This window comes from Triticum aestivum, chromosome 2B (assembly GCF_018294505.1).
Source record: "Triticum aestivum cultivar Chinese Spring chromosome 2B, IWGSC CS RefSeq v2.1, whole genome shotgun sequence".
In the NCBI taxonomy this organism is placed as follows: domain Eukaryota; kingdom Viridiplantae; phylum Streptophyta; class Magnoliopsida; order Poales; family Poaceae; genus Triticum; species Triticum aestivum.
Window position 1 is genome coordinate 563,095,372 of NC_057798.1, and position 22,494 is coordinate 563,117,865.

Sequence of the window (22,494 nt, forward strand, 5' to 3'; positions counted from 1 at the left end):
AGGGTTTTAAGCCCGTAAACATCGAATCATACGATGGCACAACTGATCCCACGGTATGGATCGAGGATTATCTCCTTCATATCCACATGGCCCGTGGTGATGATCTACACGCCATCAAATACCTCCCGCTCAAGCTTAAAGGACCAGCTCGACATTGGCTTAACAGCCTGCTAGCAGAGTCAATTAGTTGCTGGGAGGACCTGGAATCCGCATTCCTTCACAACTTCCAAGGCACTTATGTGCGACCACCAGACACCGATGACCTAAGCCACACAATCCAGCAGCCAGAAGAATCGGCCAGACAATTCTGGACACGGTTCCTAACCAAGAAAAATCAAATAGTCGACTGTCCGGACGCCGAGGCCCTTGCAGCCTTGAGGCACAACATCCGAGACGAATGGCTTGCCCGACACCTAGGACAGGAAAAGCCGAAATCTATGGCAGCCCTCACGACACTCATGACCCGCTTCTGCGCGGGCGAAGACAGCTGGCTAGCTCGTAGCAATAACATAACCAAGAGCCCTGGCAATTTGGATACCAAGGACAACAACAGCAGGTCACGTCGCAACAAGCACAAGCGCCGCATTAACAGCGACAATACTGAGGATACGGCAGTCAATGCCGGATTCAGAGGCTCTAAACCCGGTCAGCGGAAGAAGCCATTCAAAACAAACCCTCCGGGCCCATCCAGCTTAGACCGGATAGTCGATCGCTCATGCCAGATACGCGGCACCCCCGAACAACCAGCCAACCACACCAATAGAGGCTATTGGGTGTTCAAGCAGGCAGGCAAGTTAAGTGCCGAAACCAGAGACAAGGGGCTGCGTAGCGATGACGAGGAGGAGCCTCGGTCGCCGAACAACAGAGGACAGAAGGGATTCCCCCCACAAGTGCGGACGGTGAACATGATATACGCAACCCACATCCCCAAAATGGAGAGGAAACGTTCTCTCAAGGACGTCTATGCATTGGAGCGAGTTGCCCCAAAGTTCAACCCATGGTCCTCCTGCTCGATCACTTTTGATCGAAGGGACCACCCCACTAGCATCCGTGACGGCAGATTCGCCACATTGGTCCTAGACCCAATTATCGACGGATTTCACCTCACCGAGTCCTCATGGACGGCGGCAACAGCCTGAACCTACTTTATCAGGATACAGTGCGAAAAATGGGTATCGATCCCTCAAGGATTAAACCCACAAAGACAACCTTTAAAGGCGTCATACCAGGTGTAGAAGCCAGCTGTACAGGCTCGGTTACACTCGAAGTGGTCTTCGGATCCCCGGATAATTTCCAAAGCGAAGAGTTAGTCTTCGACATAGTCCCATTCTGCAGTGGCTATCACGCCCTTCTCGGACGAACCGCATTTGCAAAATTCAATGCGGTGCCGCACTACGCATATCTCAAGCTCAAGATGCCAGGCCCTCACGGAGTCATCACGGTAAATGGAAACACCGAACGCTCTCTCTGAACGGAGGGGCACACGACGGCCCTGGCGGCGGAAGTACAGAGTAGCCTCTCAAGGCAATTCTCCAATCCAAGTGTTAAACGTCCGGACAACGTCAAGCGAGCCAGAAGCAACCTACAACAAAGCCGGCTAGCACGTTCTAAGCAAGCATAGCAGTGCGGCCCCAACCCCAGCCCTCGTCAGATGGTGATCTCGATACCACGCGTACATAATTACGCTTTAGAAATACCATGGGCATAAGGGGAGGGGAACAACTACGGCACGCCCAGAATGCGGCTCAACCGTACTAAGGGGCTCTCTATTCCGCCATTTCTTTTTTATATACTTTCGGGACCCAACTATTCGGAAGGCTTGTCCGGCAATACACTTGCCGAACACACGATGCAATAGCTAGGGAGAGAACAAGCCGCGTCAAATGTCCAGGTGGTCTCTATAACGAGCTTAACACCTGTTTTACTTAAAGTCCCGCAGCTTGCCCCTGGAGGGGGACATGTCAAACAATCCCATCTCTTGCTTATCGCACTATTTGTATCGTTCTGCTTTCATAGCAGCCGCCTTTTAATAAACAATACATATCTCTTATCTATTATTGTACTCATCTATTTCTTATACAAATATGTTCAGTCATGACATTATGCAACCGTACACTTTGGTACGGCAATACACCAAGGGCTTAAGCACCCCATAACATGGTGTGAGAAGACCGAACACTCTCACGAGTGCGGCACCCCGAACTTATAGCACTATATGCATCGGCTCCGAATCATGTCTTGGGTCAATAGTTGGGTTTGCCTGGCTCCCATGTTTTGGTACCTTATGTTCCACGATGTTGGCTAAGGTAGCGCTGGGAGAACTACTGCGATTGTGTCCCAGTTGAGCTAGGTTAACACCTCAGTAGAGAAAGCTAAAACTGACCGTCATGATAGTGTGAGAGATAGGTCGCTGTTCGCGAGGTTTTTCGAGTCCTTAAAGACTTATGCCGCTTAGAGCGAGGAGCCGGACTTATCCGGCCTAGGCGTGGATAGCGCCCCGAACTCGGTCTTCCGAATACTAGGGGCTTCGCCGAAATTTAAAATTATAGAATTCTATGGCTAAGTGAGAGTGATAAAGCATTATAAGCCTGACGGCCTTGTTCGTTGTGCTGAGCGTCTCCCTAGATGGACCCAAGAATGGGAACAAGAGCGCTCAGGTTTATCCCGAACACCCCAGCACTCGTGGCATGGGGGTAGAAGCCGACGACTTGCATATCTCAGATTTGATAAACGGCCGTACAGAAGGTAATATTTTAAATTAACAAGCGTTGCTTAACGCATATGAACAAAGTTTTCAGCGTACAGGATAACAGATGCGAGTCTACTAAAAAATTACATCTTTGGAGCATTCACCCGCTATAAGGAGGGCACCCTTCAGGACGCCCTTATAATACATCTCGGGCATGCGATACTCCTTGCCCGGCGGTGGCGCGTCCGTCAAAAGATTCTCTGCGTCCAGCTTGCGCCAGTGCACTTTAGCACGGGCGAGGGCCCGACGGGCACCTTCAATACAGACGGAGCGCTTGATGACCTCAATCCACGGACACGTGTCCACCAGCCGTTGCACCAGACCGAAGTAGCTCCCAGGCATGGCTTCCCTCGGCCACAGCCGAACTATGAGGCCCTTCATGGCCTGTTCGGCCACCTTGTGGAGCTCGACCAGCTGCTTTAGCTGGTCGCTCAGGGGCACCGGATGTTCGGCCTCAGCATACTGAGACCAGAACACCTTTTCCGTCGAGCTCCCCTCCTCGGCTCGGTAGAACATGGCAGCATCAGACACTCTACGTGGCAGATCGGCGAACGCTCCTGGAGAGCTCCAGATTCGGGTAAGTAGCAGATAATTTACTTTTATGTTCTTGCTTTGCATAAAGAATTCCTTACCTGCCGCTATCTTCTTCATCGCCTCGATCTCCTGGAGGGCCTTCTGGGCTTTGGCCTTAGCGGTCTTGGCACTCTCAAGAGCCAAGGCGAGCTCGGACTCTCGAGTCTTCGAGTCACGCTCCAAACTCTCGTGTTTTTCCACGAGAGCTTGGAGCTCTTGCCGCACCTCCGCCACCCGCACCTCCTGCTTCTCTCGCTCGGTGTGCTCCAAGGCCGCACTATTTTCGGCCTCGGAGACTACCTCCTTCAGGGTCGCCACCTTGGTCGTGGCCCCTGCAACATTTATGTTGGTCCTGTCATTATTTGCAACCAAGTATTTCTATATACATTTACATGTGGTACTACATACCCTCCTTGTCCTCGAGCTGCTTCTTGGCACGGCCGAGATTGCTCTCGGACCGCTCGAGGCTCTCCTTCAATGCATTCACCTCTGCAGTCAGTGCGGCAGAGGTCAGGAGCGCAGCCTGCATTCCCATATTGACATATTTTAGTTAGACTCCTGCGTATATCTTTTTAGATCCTTAGCTCGGCTTTTCTTTCCGAACGCCGAACTGAGCATCAGGGGCTACTATCTATGCGGTAACATTTTTATATGTTTTAAACACTTACCTCAAAGCCTGTTAGAAGGCTCGTACAAGCTTCGGTCAGCCCGCTCTTGGCAGACTGAACCTTTTGAACCACCGCACTCATAACAGTGCGGTGCTCCTCGTCGATGGAGGCACCGTTAAGCACCTCCAGCAAATCGTCCGGTGCCTCCGGTTGGACGGAGGCCACCTGTGTAGTAGGCGTGCCCTTCTTGCGAAGGTGCTGCCTACCTGTCTCTGGAACCGTTGATGGTTCTGGAGCAGTGTCCAGCCTAGAGCCGGACTTGGATGCCTCCGGGGCTTTACCCCCTTTGGGCCTGGAGTCCGGGAGGTTGCCTTGCGGCGCCTCTAGACCACCTCCTCCTGGTTTAGTCCCTTTCAGGACTCCACCTCGGCCTCGTTCGTAGGAAGAGGGGAGGAGGCCATCGGAAGAGAGGCACTATTTACATCCTACGAATCCAAGGAGCTGCTCGTCGAATCGTCGAGCTGAGCCTTGGGCGGACTGCATGATCAAATTCAGCGTCAGAAAATACCAAATAATAGAGGAGCGCCATAAGTTATTCGGATATCCGGATGCTTACGATTTTGCCAAGGGCTTGACCCTGGATGGCCATTCCTCCCTACCGTCTTCGGCATCGGAGGTGTAGTCCGGCAGGAGGGTTCTCCCCTTCTTGGACCCCCCGGCCTCCCCAGTTGAGGCGGCCTTCCTTTTCTTTCCTCCCCCCATTGGAGGGGGATAGGCTTCTTCTTCTCCCTCCTCCTCATCCTCAGAGGCGGAGGGTGCTTCGGGGTTGTCAGGCGATGAATCCGACACCCCAGGCGCCGGGAACTCTTTCGAGTCCCCATGGCCTTCTTCTTGGCCTTCTTCTCCGGCACCACGTGAGGTGCCGGAACCAGCAGCTTCGTCAAGCGAGCGTCCGCTGGGTCTTCGGGCAAGGGAGCCGGACAGTTGATCTATACGGCCTTCTTCTGCCAGTCCTGTTAAAGGGATGGGGGTTTAGACCCCGCATAGAATCAAATCTATGGAAAACAAATACCCTGTAATTGGAAAATTAAGCTCACCATGCTGGCTTGGCGCTTGGCGCAGAATCCGCGATCCTCGATGACGGGAGGGGAGACTTCGGAGCTCTTGAATAGCACCTTCCAGGCATCCTCGTGCTTTGTGTCGAAGAGCCGGGGTAGAGCCTGGTGCTGGGCCGAGTCGAACTCCCACAAGTTGAAAGCCCGTCGTTGACACGGGAGAATCCGGCGGAAGAGCATGACCTGGCCTACGGTGACAAGTTTAACCTTCCTGCCGATCAGGTCTTTGATGCAAGTTTGAAGTCCGGTCACTTCTGCCGAATTACCCCACAATAGGCCTGTCTCTTTCCAAGATGTGAGTCGTGTGGGGATGCCAGATCGAAATTCGGGGGCCGCTGCCCATTCAGGGTCACGCGGCTCGATGATATAGAACCACCCCGATTGCCACCCTTTGATGGTCTCTATGAAGGCACCCTCGAGCCATGTAACGTTGGCTATTTTCCCCACCATGGCGACTCCGCACTCCGCTTGGCGGCCGCCCACGACCTTCGGCTTGACACTGAAAATCTTCAGCCATAAGCCAAAGTGAGGCTGGATGCGGAGGAAGGCCTCGCACACGACGATGAACGCCGAGATGTTGAGGATGAAGTTCGGGGCCAGATCGTGGAAGTCCAGGCCATAGTAGAACATGAGCCCCCGGACGAACGGGTGAAGAGGAAAACCCAGTCCGTGGAGGAAATGGGGAAGAAAAACAACCCTCTCATGGGGCCTGGGGGTGGGGATGAGTTGCCCCACATCTGGAAGCCAGTGCGCGATGTCGTCAGACAAGTATCCGGCCTTCCTCAACTTTTTGATTTGCCCCTCCGTAACGGAGGAGGCCATCCATCTACCTCCCGCTCCGGACATGATTGGAGAAGGTTGAGGTGGGAAGTGCGGACTTGGGCGTTGGAGCTCGAGTGCGCAAGGATGAATAAGCAAAGGAGGAAGAAGGCGTAAATGGAAAGGGTGGATTCTTATCCCCTTATATGGGCGGCCTAAACTACGAGCCCCCACCGGCCTAATAAAACTCGCTTATCTCCCAAGCGCCGTGGTTAATGGCGTGGTTGGGTTACCCATGCCCGTATTGATGAGAATCCTGGAATAAGGGGACACGATCTCTGCTTTGACAAGACGTGCCAAGGAAACCGCCTCGCTAAACATGCTGAGGTGGAATAGTAAAATGATTCGAATAAAGGCTTGGCCGTGGCGTGATGTCACGCTGCGGAATACGTCAGCAGATTAGATTTGTGCGGAAATTATTCTCTCTACCGCGATATGTGGAACTTATTTTTTGCAGAGCCGGACACTATCCTTGTGTTCAACATCTTCTATGAAGTATTCGGAGGAGGAACCCGCCTTGCAATGCCGAAGACAATTTGCACGCCGGACTCGTCGTCATTGAAGCCTGGTTCAGGGGCTACTGAGGGAGTCCTGGATTAGGGGGTGTCTGGATGGCCGGACTATGACCTATGGCCGGACTCCCGGACTATGAAGATACAAGATTGAAGACTCCTTCCCGTGTCCGGATGGGACTTTCCTTGGCGTGGAAGGCAAGCTTGGCGATACGATATGAAGATCTCCTCCCATTGTAACCGACTCTGTGTAACCCTAGCCCTCTCTGGTGTCTATATAAATCGGAGAGTTTTAGTCCGTAGGACGAACAACAATCATACCATAGGCTAGCTTCTAGGGTTTAGCCTCTCTGATCTCGTGGTAGATCAACTCTTGTACTACCCATATCATCAATATTAATCAAGCAGGAGTAGGGTTTTACCTCCACCGAGAGGGCCCGAACCTGGGTAAAAACATCATGTCCCTTGTCTCCTGTTACCATCCGCCTAGACGCACAGTTCAGGACCCCCTACCCGAGATCCGCCGGTTTGGACACCGACAGAGATGGATGGCCACAAGGCCTGGGCAACGCCTTGCATTACCTGCCGAACTCGTTCATGAAGTTGTGAGAGCTCGGGAAGAAGGTCACCTGTAGAACCGGGCATTTCCTCTACAGGCCGACCTGTTAGCATACCTACAGACATAACTCTGTCAATTGACTTCCTCGCTGGACTCTTTTTCGAAGTTCGTTCAAGCACTTACTAAAAATGCCGCATCAAAGCCGCCGATTCTCCTTCACGGAGTCCGACAGGTCGGCACGAACATCCTTTAGTCCCTCGCCCAGCCGGGTGTTGGCATCTTGGAGATTATTCTTCTCCTGCCTCACCTTCGTAAGCACGCTCTCGCCGGCCTTTAACCGGCGCAAGAGTTGTTGCTTGTCCGGATCTACTTCGGCGCCATCTGCAATGTTATTGTCAGATTTGCACACACTCCGCACTTCACAACATACTTATCTTTCGAAGCATATATTACCAGAGGGGGTCTCCTTTGCCTCCCCTGCCGCGGCTAGTGCGGCCTCAAGTTGGGCTTTGCACTCTTCCAGCTCCTGGGAATTCTTTTCTGTAAGATCCTACATAACAAATGATCCTTAAATCAGTTACTCTAACTGTTTCAAGTCTCGGGGGCTACTGGCATACATAACCATCAAATTTTCTCACCCGTATGTCTTTTACATACTGCTCCGTGGCTCTGGCTAGACCATTTTGAGAGGCACGGAGGTACGCATCTCCCGAATTGAAGGCATCCAATGCCTCTTGGGAGAAACAAGCGTCACGAAGAACTGTCCGGCGACGCCTGTGGTTCATGGCACTCTCCACCTCGGAATTGGTGGCAGACAGCCCGTCCGCATCCTCTATCGGAGGAGCGTCCGGTGCGCGCCTCGTGTTCGCCTGCGCTTCCGAACCCGGCCTTGGAGCCTGGCTGGTGGAGGCGCGATTGGCAACCTCTTCGGATATAGTCCGGCGAGCGCTCTTTTTCCTGAAGAGAACACGAGCGTTAGTATGACTTGAGGGAATAAAAGCTGGGAATAAGATGGCATACCATACCGTTGCGCCAGCGTCTCAATCCGGACCGCACTTCTTTTCAGCCAGCTGGGCCTTACTGCCCCTTGTTGGCTAGCCACCACAGGCTCGGCCTTCCGCCTCAAGGACTTCCCGTGCAAAAACGCCATTGGTATACGGTGATAAAAAATAAGCACGGATGGATCATCTTAAAAGTATTGGGACTTCGGTCTCGGTTACTTGTGAGGCTGGAAGTAGTCCGGGATAATCGGCCGTAATGGCCACTAAGGCGTTGTCCTTGCTCAATTGATGAAACACCCCATCGATTAGCTCCACAGATAAGTCCAGGTCCTCTTGGGAGACCGGGTCGAAGGACCGTTCTGGGTCCTCGGGTTGTGGAGGAGGGTTGTTTATCTCCTTTAGAGCCTGGCATAGCTCCTGCGTTGAAATTTCTAGACTGAATACTTAACTATGGGAATATGAAACGGGTGGGCGAGTGGAAGTGTCCGCTTACCCAGCTTGGAGGATTGTACATAGAAAATCCGCCCCGTGGGTTGACGCGGAGAAATTCCTCCTCTTCTCCCTTGTACAAAGCGGACAAGATCTTTATTGGAGCGGCAACCGATTCCGGCCCCTTACGGCTGCACCGAGTGGCGTCGTCCTCCCTGTTGAAGTCCCACATGGGGTGGCCTCTATACTGAAGCGGCTGCACCCCCCGCTTAATGCATGTGGCCATGACCTCGATTATGGTCAGTCGGGAATGAGCTAACAACCTTATCTGACTCATCAGGTAAAGGACGTCCTTGTCATTTTCCTTCTGAGGGCTCCGTGGATGCCAGCTTAGGCGCTTCTTCAAAGGAGCATTATCGAACTCAGGGAGGCCGATCCGAACAGGGTCCGGCAGGGGGGCATCTTCTATATAAAACCATTCTGAAGGCCAGTCTTTGGACGCCTTCTTTGGGGTCCCGGATAGATATCCGGTCCTGGCGATGCGCCATAGTTCGGCTCCGCCCACTTGATATATCGACCCCACCTGAGAACGGGGCACAAGGCAGAATAGCTTCTTCCACAGCGCAAAATGAGCCTCGATGCCCAAAAACAGCTCGCAAAGGGCTATGAAGCCCGCAATATGCAATATGGAGGCAGGCGTAAGGTTGCGCAACTGGAGGCCGTTGTCGGTGTCAAAACCGGCGGATCTCAGGTAGGGGGTCCCGAACTGTGCGTCTAGGCGGATGGTAACAGGAGACGAGGGACACGATGTTTTTACCCAGGTTCGGGCCCTCTTGATGGAGGTAAAACCCTACGTCCTGCTTGATTAATATTGATGATGTGGGTTACAAGAGTAGATCTACCACGAGATCAAGGAGGCTAAACCCTAGAAGCTAGCCCATGGTATGATTGTTGTTCGTCCTATGGACTAAAGCCATCCGGTTTATATAGACACCGGAGAGGGCTAGGGTTACACAGAGTCAGTTACAATGGTAGGAGATCTACATATCCGTATCGCCAAGCTTGCCTTCCACGCCAAGGAAAGTCCCATCCGGACATGGGACGGAGTCTTCAATCTTGTATCTTCATAGTCTTGGAGTCCGGCCGATGATGATAGTTCGGCTATCCGGACACCCCCTAGTCCAGGACTCCCTCAGTAGCCCCTGAACCAGGCTTCAATGACGACGAGTCCGGCGCGCATGTTGTCTTCGGCATTGCAAGGCGGGTTCCTCCTCCGAATAATTTATAGAAGATTGTGAACACCAGGATAGTGTCCGACTCTGCAAAATAAATTCCACATACAACCGTAGAGAGAATAATATTACACAAGTTCAATCTGCTGATGTATTTTGTGGCGTAACGTCACACCACTACCAAGCCTTCAAATTGTTTTTATTGTTCCATCCCAGCGCGTTTAGAGAGGCGGTTTCCTTGGCACGTCTTGTCGAAGCAGAGATCGTGTTCCCCTTATTCCAGGATTCCCATCAATACGGACGTGGGTAACCCAACCGCGCCATTGATTGCAGCGCTTGGGAGATAAGCGAGTTTTATCAGGCCGGTGGGGATGCATGTTTCCGTCCGCCCATATAAGGGGATAAAGATCCAATCCTTTTACCTGCGCCTTCTTCCTCCTTGGCTTATCCATCTCCGTGAACTCGAGTAGCGCCCAAGCCCGCACATCTCACCTCAACCTTCTCCAAACATGTCCGGAGCGGGAGGCAAGTGGATGGCCTCCTCCGTCACGGAGGGGCATATCCAGAAGCTGCACAGCGTCGGATACTTGTCCAGCGACATCGCGCATCGGCTCCCCGACGAGGGAGAGCTCATCCCCACCCCTAGGCCCCATGAGAGGGTAGTATTCCTTCCCCATTTCCTCCGCGGACTGGGCTTCCCACTTCGTCCCTTTGTCCGGGGGCTCATGTTCTACTACGGCCTAGATTTCCATGATCTGGCCCCAAATTTTATCCTCAACATCTCGACGTTTATCGTTGTGTGCGAGGCCTTCCTCTGCATCCAGCCCCACTTCGGCTTGTGCCTCAAGACCTTCAGTGTCAAGCCGAAGGTTGTGAAGGGCAGCCAAGCGGAGTGCGGAGGCGCCATGGTGGGCAGGATGTCCCACGTTACGTGGCTAGAGGGCACCTTTGTGGAAACCATCAAGGGGTGGCAATCGCGGTGGTTCTACATCACCGAGCCGCGTGATCCCGAATGGGCAGCGGCCCCCGAATTCAGATCCGGCATCCCCACACGGCTCACCTCCTGGAGAGAGAGTGGCCGGATCTGGGGGGATTCAGAGGAGCTGACCGACTCCAAGCCTGTATCCAGAAGCTGGTGGACAAGAAGCTCAAGCTTGTCAATGTAGTCCAGGTCATGCTCATCCGCCGAATTCTCCCGTGCCAACGACGGGGCTTCAACATGTGGGAGTTCGATCCGGCGCAGCACCAGACTTTGAATGGGCTCTTCGACACTACGTACGAAGAGGTCTGGAAGGTGTTGTTCAAGGGCGCCGAGGCTCCCGCATCTGCTACCGAAGATCGCGGATTCAGCTCACAGCGTCCAGCTGACGAGGTAAGTGATATTGTCCTCTGGACGCTTGTTATTCATAGTTTGACTCTATGCGGGATCTAAACTCCCTTTCCTTTGACAGGACTGGCTGAAGAAGGCCGCACAGGCTATCTGTCCGGCCCCATTGCCAGAGGACCTAGCTGACACCCGCCTAACGGGGCTGCTGGCTTCGGCACCCCACGTGGTGCCGGAGAAGGCCAAGAAGAAGGCCACGGGGACTCGGAAGAGTTCCCATTTTCAGGTGCTATCGGACGATGAATCTGAGGCCGACTCCTCCCACCAAGGCGAGCAGGAGAAGAAGAAAGCCTCTCCCCCAGCGGGGGGAGGGAAGAAAAGGAAGACCTCCCCAACAAGGGACGCCGAAGGGTCCAAGAGGGGAAAAACTCTTCCCCCGGACTGTTCCGCCGATGCCAGTGACGACGACGAGGACTGGCCTCCAAGGGCCAAGCCTCTGGCGAGATCGTAAGTATATGGACTCCCGAATAACTTCAAGGTTTTCGTTTTCCGCCACATTATGTCTTTCTAATGCCACATACAACCCTGCAGTCCGCCTAAGGATGATCTCCCCACTTCGTCGAGCGGGTCCTTAGGGGCGTCGGATATGGATTCTCTTCCGACTGCCTCCACCCCCCATGACGCGGACGATGCTGAGGTGGGATCCCAGGAAGGGACCCGCCAGGAGGAGAGGGCCCCGGAGGTGTCGCAGGACAACATCCTGGAATTTGCACCGGACTCAGCCTCGGAACCCATGGTGGCTCCGGAGTCCGGCGGGCGACCCCTTTGGAAGAAGGGAAAGACCGTGACGCCGGCTGCCTCCGTCCAACCGGAGGTGCCGGATAATTTGCTGCAGGCGCTCAACGGCGCCTCCATCGAAGAGGAACACCGCACTGTTATGAGTGCGGTGATTCAGAAGGTTCAGCTCGCTAAGAGCAGGCTGACCGAAGCCTGCATCAGCCTTCTAACAGGCTTTGAGGTAAGAATTTCAATATATGTAAAATGGTACCGCATAGACAGTAGCCCCTGATGCTCGGTTCGGTGTTCGGAAAGAAAAGCCGGACTGAGGATCTTTAGAAAGATAAACGCAGGAGTCATGAAAATATGTCAATATGGGATTGCAGGCTGTGCTGCTGACCTCTGCCGCACTGACTGCGGAGGTCAAAACTTTGAAGGAAAACCTCAAGCGGTCCGAGAACGAGCTCGGCCATGCCAAGAAGCAGCTCGAGGAAAAGGAAGGTGAGTAATACCTTATGAAAATTGTACCTTACAGAAAAGGATTTGGATGCAAGAAAAATGACAAGGATAACTGGGGTATTGCAGGGGCCACTAACAAGGTGGCGACCCTGAAGGAGGCGGTGGCCGCGGCCGAACGCAATGCGGTTGCGGAGCGCACCGAGCGAGAGAAACAGGAGGCGCGGGTGGCGGAGGTACAGCAAGAGCTCCAGGATCTCTTGAGGAAACATGAGAGCCTGGAGCGTGACTCGAAGACTCGAGAGTCTGAGCTTGCAACGGCTCTTGAGAGTGCCAAAGCCGCTAAGGCCGAAGCCTACAAGGCCCTCCAGGAGATAGAGGCGGTGAAGAAGATAGCAGCGGGTAAGGCATTTTTCATGCAAAGTAAGCATTTGAGTGTTAATTACATGTCGCTTACCCGAATTCGGAGCTCTCCAGGAGCATTCGCAGATCTTCCCCGCAGCGTGTCCGATGCTGCCGCATTCTACCGGGCCGAGGAGGGGAGCTCAACGGAGAAGGTCTTCTGGTCTCAGTATGCTGAGGCTGGACATCCGGTGCCCCTTAGCGACCAGCTGAAGGAGCTGGTCGAGCTCCACAAGGCGGCCGAACAGGCCATGAAGGGCCTCATAGTTCGGCTGTGGCCTAAGGAGGCTATGCCTGGGAGCTACTTCGGCCTGGTGCGGCGGCTGGTGGACGCGTGCCCATGGGTTGAAGTTATCAAGCACTCCGCCTGTATCGAGGGTGCGCGTCGGGCCCTTGCCCGCGCAAAGGTGCACTGGGGCAAGATGGATGCCCAGAAGCTTGTGACGGACCCCCCACCAGAGGGCAAGGAGCATCTCATGCCCGAGATGTATTATAGGAGTGTGCTGAAGGGCGCCCGCACTATTGCGGGTGAGTGCTCCAAAGATATAATATTTGAGTGGACTCGCATTTTGTTATCCTGTGCGCTGAAAACTTGGTTCATATGCGCTAAGAAACGCTTGTTAATTTAAAATATTACCTTCTGTGCGGTTGTTTATCAAATCTGAGAGATGGCAAGTCGTCGGCTTCAGCCCCCATGCCATGAGTGCTGGGGTGTTCGGGATAAACTCGAGCGCTCTTGTTCCCATTTTTGGGTCCATCTAGGGAGGCGCTCAACACAACGAACAAGGCAACCGGTCTTATAATGCTTGAACACTCTCACTTAGCCATAGAATTCTATAATTTTAAATTTCGGCGAAGCCCCTAGTTTTCGGAAGGCCAAATTTGGGGCGCTATCCACGCCTTGGCCAGACAGAATCCGGCTCCTCGCTCGAAGCGGCATAAGTCTTTAGAGACTCGCAAAGAACCTCTCGAACAGCGACCAGCTCTTGCCTCATCATGACGGTCAGTTTTAGCTTTCTCCACTGAGGCGTTAACCCAGCTCAACTGGGGCACAATCGCAGTGGTTCTCCTAGTGCTACCTTAGCCGATAAAACGGAACGTAAGGTACCAAAACATGGGAGCCGGGCAAACCCAACTATTGACCCAAGAACATGATTCGGAGCCGATGCATATAATGCTATAAGTTCAGGGTGCCACACTTGTGAAAGTGTTCGGACTTATCACACCATAACGCGGGAAACATAAGCCCCTGGTGTATTTAGCCGTACCAAAACGTACGGATGCAACATGTCATAGATGAACATATGTGTAAGAAAGAAATGCACTTGAAAGCAAAAATGTGCTGCATTGCTTTATTCAAATAAAAACTGTTGTAAGTGCAGGACAATACAAGTGGTGCGGTAAGCAAGGGATGGGACTATTTAACATGTCCCCCTCCAGGGGTAGGCTACGGAATAATGCATAAAACAGATTTAATGTGCATGATGGAGACCACCTGGATTTTCGTTGTAGCCTTTCCTGGCTGTTGCATCGTGGGTTCGGCATGTCTGCTGCCGGACAGGGCCTCTGACGAACGGAGTCCTGTAGGTAAAAAATAAAAGGAAAAGAAAAAGAAACGACACACTTAAGAGCCCTTGGTGCGGTTGAGCCGCAGTCTGGGCTTATCGTGGTCGAGCCCCTTGCCCCATGCCCATGGTATCTTCAGAGTGTAATGGAGTACGCGAAGGGTCTGTCTTAATGTTTTACAGGGGCTGGGGTTGGGGCCGCACTGCTACGCGTGCTCGGAACATGCCAGGTGGTCGTGTTGTAGGTTACTCCGGGCACGCTTAGCTGTGTCCGGCCGCTTGGCAGTCGGACTCGAGAATTGCCTTAAAAGGCTGCTTTGTACTTCTGCCGGGAGAGCCGCTGTATGTTCCTCCGTTCGAAGGGAGCGTTCAGTGTTTCCGTTGACCATGATGACTCCTCTAGGGCCTGGCATCTTGAGCTTGAGGTATGCGTAGTGCGGCACCGCGTTGAACTTTGCGAACGCGGTATGTCCGAGCAAGGCATGATAGCCGCTGCGGAACGGGACTATGTCGAAGATTAACTCCTCGCTTCAGAAGTTATTCGGGGATCCGAAGACCACTTGCAGTGTAACTGAGCCTGTACAATTGGCTTCTACACCTGGTATGACGCCTTTAAAGGTCGTCTTGGTAGGTTTAATCCTTGAGGGGTCTATGCCCATTTTGCGCACCGTGTCCTGATAAAGCAGGTTTAGGCTGCTACCGCCGTCCATCAGGACTCTGGTGAGATGAAATCCATCGACGATTGGGTCTAGAACCAATGCGGCCAACCCACCATGGCGAATGCTGGTGGGGTGGTCCCTTCGGTCAAAGGTGATCGGGCAAGAGGACCATGGATTGAACTTCGGGGAAACTGGCTCCATCGCGTATACATCCCTGAGTGCACGCTTCCACTCCCTTTTCGGTATGTGCGTGGCATATATCATGTTCACCGTCCGCACCTGTGGGGGGAAACCCTTCTGTTCTCTATTGTTCGGCGGTCGGGTCTCTTCCTCGTCGTCGCTATGTAGCCCCTTGTCGCTGTTTTCGGCAATTAACTTGCCTGCCTGCTTGAACACCCAGCAGTCCCTATTGGTGTGGTTAGCTAGCTTTTCGGAGGTGTCGTGTATCTGGCACAAGCGGTCGAGTATTCGGTCCAAATTGGACGGACCCTGAGTTGTTCTTTTGAATGGATTTTTCCGTTGACCGGGTTTAGAGCCTCTGAATCCGGCATTGACTGCCGTATCCTCACTGTTATCACCATTAATGTGGCGTTTGTTTTTGTTGCGACGCGACCTGCCACTACGGTCCTTGATATCCGGACTGCCAGAATTTTTGTTGAGGTTGTTGCTGCGTGCTAGCCAGCTGTCCTCACCCGCACAGAAGCGGGTCATGAGTGATGTAAGGGCTGCCATGGATTTCGGCTTTTCCTGTCCTAGGTGCCGGGCAAGCCACTCATCGCGGATGTTATGCTTGAAGGCCGCGAGGGCCTCGGCATCCGGACAGTCCACGATTTGGTTTTTCTTGGTTAAGAACCGTGTCCAGAATTGTCTGGCCGATTCGTCTGGCTGCTGAATTATGTGGCTTAGGTCATCTGCATCTGGTGGTCGCACGTACGTGCCTTGGAAGTTATCGAGGAAAGCGGCTTCCAGGTCCTCCCAACCCCCAATTGACTCTAATGTCAAGCTGTTGAGCCAATGTCGGGCTGATCCTTTAAGCTTGAGGGGGAGGTATTTGATGGCGTGAAGATCATCACCGCAGGCCATGTGGATGTGAAGGAGATAGTCTTCGATCCAAACCGCGGAGTCTGTTGTGCCATCATAAGATTCAATATTGATGGGTTTAAACCCTTCTGGGATTTGATGATCCATTACCTCATCTGTGAAGCACAGTGGGTTTGTGGTGCCTCTGTACTGGGCGATATCGCGACGGAGCTCAAAAGGGCTTTGTCTGTTGTGTTCGGCCTGGCCGGACTTACTGTGTCCGGGGTGACGGTGATCGTCACGTATCGTGGCGCGCCCACGTGATCCATAGATCGATCTTGATTGTCTTGCCTTATCCTCCAATATGTCTCGCAGGTCCGGAGTGTTCCCCTGTGGCCTTGTGCTTTTCGAGCGATGCCGAGGTACGGGTCTAGTGAAGGGCCTTGAGGCCTCTTTGTCGCGACCACGGGGTGGTCGATCAGCCGTATTATCTCCTGGTGAAGCGGGATCATATGCCTCCACCTCTAATCGGGAGGGCAGCTTACGTTTGGGGTAGCTTTTGGAGGGGCGTTCGAGTTCATGCTCTTCGGCCGCGAGGACTTCGGTCCATCTGTCGGCTAGCAGATCTTGATCAGCTCTAAGCTGCTGCTGCTTTTTCTTGAGGCTGTTTGCCGTGGCCATAAGCCTGCGTTTGAAACGCTCCTGTTCGACGGGATCCTCAGGCACGACGAATTCTTCGTCGTCGAGGCTTGCCTCGTCTCCGAAGGGAGGCATATAGTCCTCTACCTCTTCTTCGGTCACTCTCTCATGAGGGCTGGCGTCCCCCTCCTTCTGTGCTGGATCTTGCTGGAGTGGGTTGTCTTCGGTGCTATCCGGTGTATTATTGTCTCCGGTGCCGGAATCCTCATTCTTGCTATGGCGGGATTTAGAGCGGCGCCGCTGACGCCGGCGCTTGGGCTGTTTCTTGGAGGGGTCATCCTCCGCTATTCCTTCGCCGTTCCCATCCTTTGGGATATCCACCATGTATATGTTGTATGAAGAGGTGGCTTTCCAGTGCCCGGTGGGCGCTGGTTCTTGGTCGTCTCCGGCATCGTCGTCCATACCATCGATGTCCTCAGAGTCGTAATCTAGCATGTCGGTTAGATCATCGACAGTGGCTACCAAGTGGGTGGTGGGTGGGGTCTGAATTTCTTCGTCGTCTGCATCCCAACCATCCTGGACGCAGTCCAGCCAGGCCTCTCCTGATAACGAGAGGTACTTTAGTGAACTCAAGATGTCGCCAAAAGGTGAGTGTTGAAAAACGTCCGCTGCGGTGAACTCCATGATCGGCGCCCAATCGGATTCGATCAGGGCGGGCGCGCGAGGTTCGGAGTCCGGCGAGGAGTCCGGCACCTCGGAGTCACGAGCTTTATGAGGGACAAACTCAGTGTTCGGCTCTATCGCCGTAGAGGTTGCAGCCCCCGAGGCGGTGTCTAGGCATCCGTCCTCGATCTGCGCGGCCGGCTCCGAATTGAGGATCGGAGCGGGCTCGAGTGCGGCCTCCAGGGTACTGTCCGGCGGCAGAGCTAAATCATGCTCGACGTCACAGTGCGGAATGCTCGGCTGTGGCTCGAATCCGTCGAAGATCAAGTCCCCGCGGATGTCAGCCGTGAAGTTCAAACTTCCAAATCTGACCTGACGGCCAGGGGCGTAGCTTTCGATCTGCTCTAGATGGCCAAGCGAATTGGCCCGCAGTGCAAAGCCGCCGAATACGAAGATCTGTCCGGGGAGGAAGGTCTCAACCTGGACTGCATCGTCGTTGATGATCGAAGAAGCCATCGAGCCCATCGGTAATGACACAGAGGAACTCTCAATGAAATCACCAATGTCGGTGTCAAAACAGGCGGATCTCGGGTAGGGGGTCCCGAACTGTGCGTCTAGGCGGATGGTAACAGGAGACGAGGGACACGATGTTTTTACCCAGGTTCGGGCCCTCTTGATGGAGGTAAAACCCTACGTCCTGCTTGATTAATATTGATGATGTGGGTTACAAGAGTAGATCTACCACGAGATCAAGGAGGCTAAACCCTAGAAGCTAGCCCATGGTATGATTGTTGTTCATCCTATGGACTAAAGCCATCCGGTTTATATAGACACCGGAGAGGGCTAGGGTTACACAGAGTCGGTTACAATGGTAGGAGATCTACATATCCGTAACGCCAAGCTTGCCTTCCACGCCAAGGAAAGTCCCATCCGGACATGGGACGAAGTCTTCAATCTTGTATCTTCATAGTCTTGGAGTCCGGTCGATGATGATAGTTCGGCTATCCGGACACCCCCTAGTCCGGGACTCCCTCAGCCGTAGAACTCCAGGAGCCACCAGAGAAATGGATGAATTGGAAATCCGAGCCCTCTTATCAAATAAGGGACAAGGCATACCCGCTCTTCTTTGGAGGGATTGGGGATGCTCTCCGCTTGCTCTCCACCATTATAGGTGGCAAGCCCGGCTTGAACCGGGACCATGTAGGCTGGGGGGAGAAACCCCTTGGCTTGGAGCGTCACTAGCTCGCTGTGCGGGACGGAGCATCTCTCCCAATCTCTAGGCTGAGGGTTGGGAGGACGGGAGGAGGAGCTGCGTCGACTGGCCATGATGGAATGGATCTCTGTCGGATGCGCTCTGATGTATGCTCGCGAAGGGAAGATGGTGTGATTCGGATCTAAATCCTCGTCTCTTTTATACACAGCTCATTTGCGCAGCTAGGGGGTAAATGAAAAAACACCCTGGCTTTTCGCATTCGTTTGACACGTGGAAGATGGCCATTATTGGGTGTGGAAGCCAAGGAGCGCATCATTCACCAGAAGTCGGACATTATTCCACAGGTATATGGAATTTGGAGAAGAACCTGCCTTGCAATGCTGAACACAAATCTGTGCGCCAGACTCATCGTCATTGAAGCCTGGTTCGGGGGCTACTGAGGGAGTCCTGGATTAGGGGGTGTCCGGATGGCCGGACTATAACCTTTGGCCGGACTCCTGGACTATGAAGATACAAGATTGAAGACTTCGTCCCGTGTCCGGATGGGACTTTCCTTGGCGTGGAAGGCAAGATTGGCGATACGAATGTCTAGATCTCCTCCCATTGTAACCGACTCTGTGTAACCCTAGCCCTCTCCGGTGTCTATATAAACAGGAGGGTTTTTAGTCCGTAGGACGAACAACAATCATACCATAGGCTAGCTTCTAGGGTTTAGCCTCTCTGATCTCGTGGTAGATCTACTCTTGTACTACCCATATCATCAATATTAATCAAGCAGGAGTAGGGTTTTACCTCCATCGAGAGAGCCCGAACCTGGGTAAAAACATCGTGTCCCTTGTCTCCTGTTACCATCCGCCTAGACGCACAGTTCAGGAACCCCTACCCGAGATCTGCCGGTTTTGACACCGACAAGGGGGCAGCCGGAGGTGGAGCTCGAGGCTGCCAGAGAGGGAGCTCGAGGCTGCCGGAGGTGGAGCGAGCAGCGGTTGGCGGCAGCGGGGCAGCGCGGCGCGAGGCGCGCGAGGCGGGGCGGCGGGACGACGCGGCGGTAGGGTTGGTGGTGGCGGGGCGCAGGCAGCAGAGCGGCGGGTGGCGGCGCGCGTCGAGGACGGCGGGGCATGGCGGCGGGGCAGAGTGAACACCGGCGAGGGATACGCGGAGGCGCGGGCGAGCGGGCCGGCGACGGCGGAGACTCGGGCTCGCGGGGCGCGGCGGCTGGAGTGATAGGGCTCGCGCGGGCCCGCGATGGGCTCGGCGGGCCGCGGCGGCGGGGACGAGTTGCGGGCGACGTGGCGAGGCTGGATTGGTCGGGAGCGGCGGCGGTGGACGTCCGGCGATGGGTCAGACATGTCCGGTGGCGTGGAGGGGATTTGAACTAGGTTTAGGGTAGGATTTGATCTGAAATTTCGGGGAGGGTGTGTTTATATAGGTAGAGGGAGCTAGGAGAGTCCAAATGAGGTGCGGTATTCGCCCACACGATCGTGACCAACAACGGAGAGCATGGATGGGGTTTACATGCGCTAGAGGGCTGTTGTGAAGGGGTGTTGGGCTGCAAGGAGAGAGGGGTTTCGGTTAATTCAGTTAACCGTTGGGGTATCAAACGACCTACAAATGGAACGAAATTTGACAGGCGGCCTACCGGTGATATATCAAGATCACTCAGCAAATCTCGGCCCATTTTGAGAACGTTTTTCGGTGGCTCACAAAACAAGAACTAGGAGGTGCCGCGGGCGCGTGTGAGTGTGGTCGGGCTCAGAACGGACAACAAAGAGAACCGGGGGAACACGAATGGATGCTAGTTTTGAAAAACATGCAGATGAAATGCTTATGATGACATGGCAAGATGCAACACGCAAGCAAACGACATGGGAACAATGGTGAATAACTGGAAGACATCTGGCGCATCGGTCTCGAGGCGTTACAACTCTCCTCCATTAACAAGAGATCTTGTCCCGAGATCTTAGGAACGAGGCAGAAGAGAAAGAGGAAGAGTTGAAGTAAGAACGCAAGAGAGAAGATGAACAAAGTCCGAGAGCGTTTGGGTACAAGAGAGGAAAGACGAGTATGACGAGAATCAAAAGCTCAATGAATAGGATAGACACTGAAACCACTCCGGTTAGAACAAAATAGAAAAGGAATAGAACAAAAGAATTCCGGTAGCACTCCGGCTGAAAATGGAAGGATTAGAACATGAACTTCGCAAGATGGGATGACACTTGACGAGATGAATAACACAATGCCTCTGGAAGAATTGAAAGAACGGAATGAAAAGAATGGATGAGAGAACAACAACTTTGACCACGAATGAATTCGATAGAATCCTTAGAGGAAGGGTAGAACTGAGTTGTTGACATATTCAACAACAAAAGAATAAGCTTGTTGTGGACTTATTAAAAACATCTCAAAACTTGAGGTGAAATTATACCACAACCAAATGTCTGAATAGCTGAGAAGAACGAAGAATTGCAAAACTCCACTTCAGAAGAAAATGGCTAATTATTTGCATTTCGAGACGCGAGAAGAAAAGATACTTGGACTCCTCCAACAAGAATCTTGATGAACTCTTGAAGAATGAATTAAATCATGAAGAACCACCATGAAGATCTCTGGTGACAAAAGGATGATGAGATAGAATGAAGGATGAAAGAATAAGATTAAGCCTTGCGGTGATTTAGATAGAGCTACATGACGAGACAAGCGAGAAAACTTGGAACTCCGGAAAAGATGAACAGCTTAGAACCGAGAGATTATCCATCACGAAAAAAAATCTGAAGGAAGGAATTAATCAACTTGAAGAAAGAAGAATAAGAATTATGTTATGCTTAATCTTCACCAATTGAATTGATGAGAAGCAACGGATTGCATACTACTTATTCTTGTTGGAAAAGGATTAGGGGTATATGGCATAACCGTGAGGAAGGTCTTCAACGAACCACCGGTAGGGTTTGAAAGAACGAATGAATTGATATGATGACAAAGGAAGAGAAATGCTGAAGGAACCACCATAAGAATTCGAAAATGACTAATGAAAGATAATGAATCACCGGGAAGAATTAGAAGACTTAATATGCTCGAGGGGATTTAGATGCAAAAGAACAAAGAGATCACGAGTTGATTAGAACACTTGAACGAAGCACCGGGATAATTGGATAGCGGTAGCCGAAATGTGAGGACAAATAATTCCTCTGGAATGATGGCTTCCAGTGAAAAGAAACAGAAAAACAACTCCTGACATACTCCGGATGGGTAAGAAAGAAAAATTGACAAACAGAATAGCTCCAGAAAATTAGAAGAGTCAGGTAAGATCCTGGGAAAAGACCTGTGGGTTAGGGCCCAGTGAAGAGAAAACACCGTTGGAAAGGATTGTTGAAGAGATAGATGATGCACCGGAACAATTGAAATATTTAAATGAGGTGACAACCTCGAAACAATTCGAACACAAACGAATCTCCTGAGATGTCTTGAGCACTCTGGAAGGATAAACTGGCAAGAGGCGAACGAGCAGGGGAAACACTTCATCCAAGGAAAAGAATATGATCAACCCGAAAAACTTGAATCGAATCCACCGGAAAGAAAAAGAGATCAAGAATGTCAAACGAGACGAGAATTCACCGATTGAAATAATTTATGAAAGACTGAAGAGGTTCCGCACGAATGAAATTGATGCTCGAAAGAGACTCAGGCTCCGGGAATAAGAGGGTGGGAGGGCGGGAAAAACAAAGGCAACTTGGAAGGGGGAACCGATGAATAACTTGAAGAGAAAACACCGGTTGAAATAATTGAGGAAAGAATGCAAAGACTTCACACGAATAGTATGGATACTCGATTAGTGACTCCTACTCCGAGAAGAGAAAAGGGGTGGGTGGGTGGGAAAATAAAACAACTGAGGACGGGGAAACAACTTCATTGAGAAAGAACTGAGGATTGATCTTGCAAAAACAAAGAGGGTCAAATCGCCTTGACGAGAAATGCACCGGATGAAAAGAGCTGAGAACCAGCGATCGGAAAACCAACTGCGTGATCCTAAAGAAAATCTGAAGGGAAGAGGAGTAAGTCAAAACACCTGCGTTAAGATTCCTCACCAGAGTGACGAAGGGGCTGAGGAGTAAAAAGAATTCCTACTCTCCGACATAACTAGACTCCGAAAACATTTTTTCTTCTAGACTCGACAACGGCCAA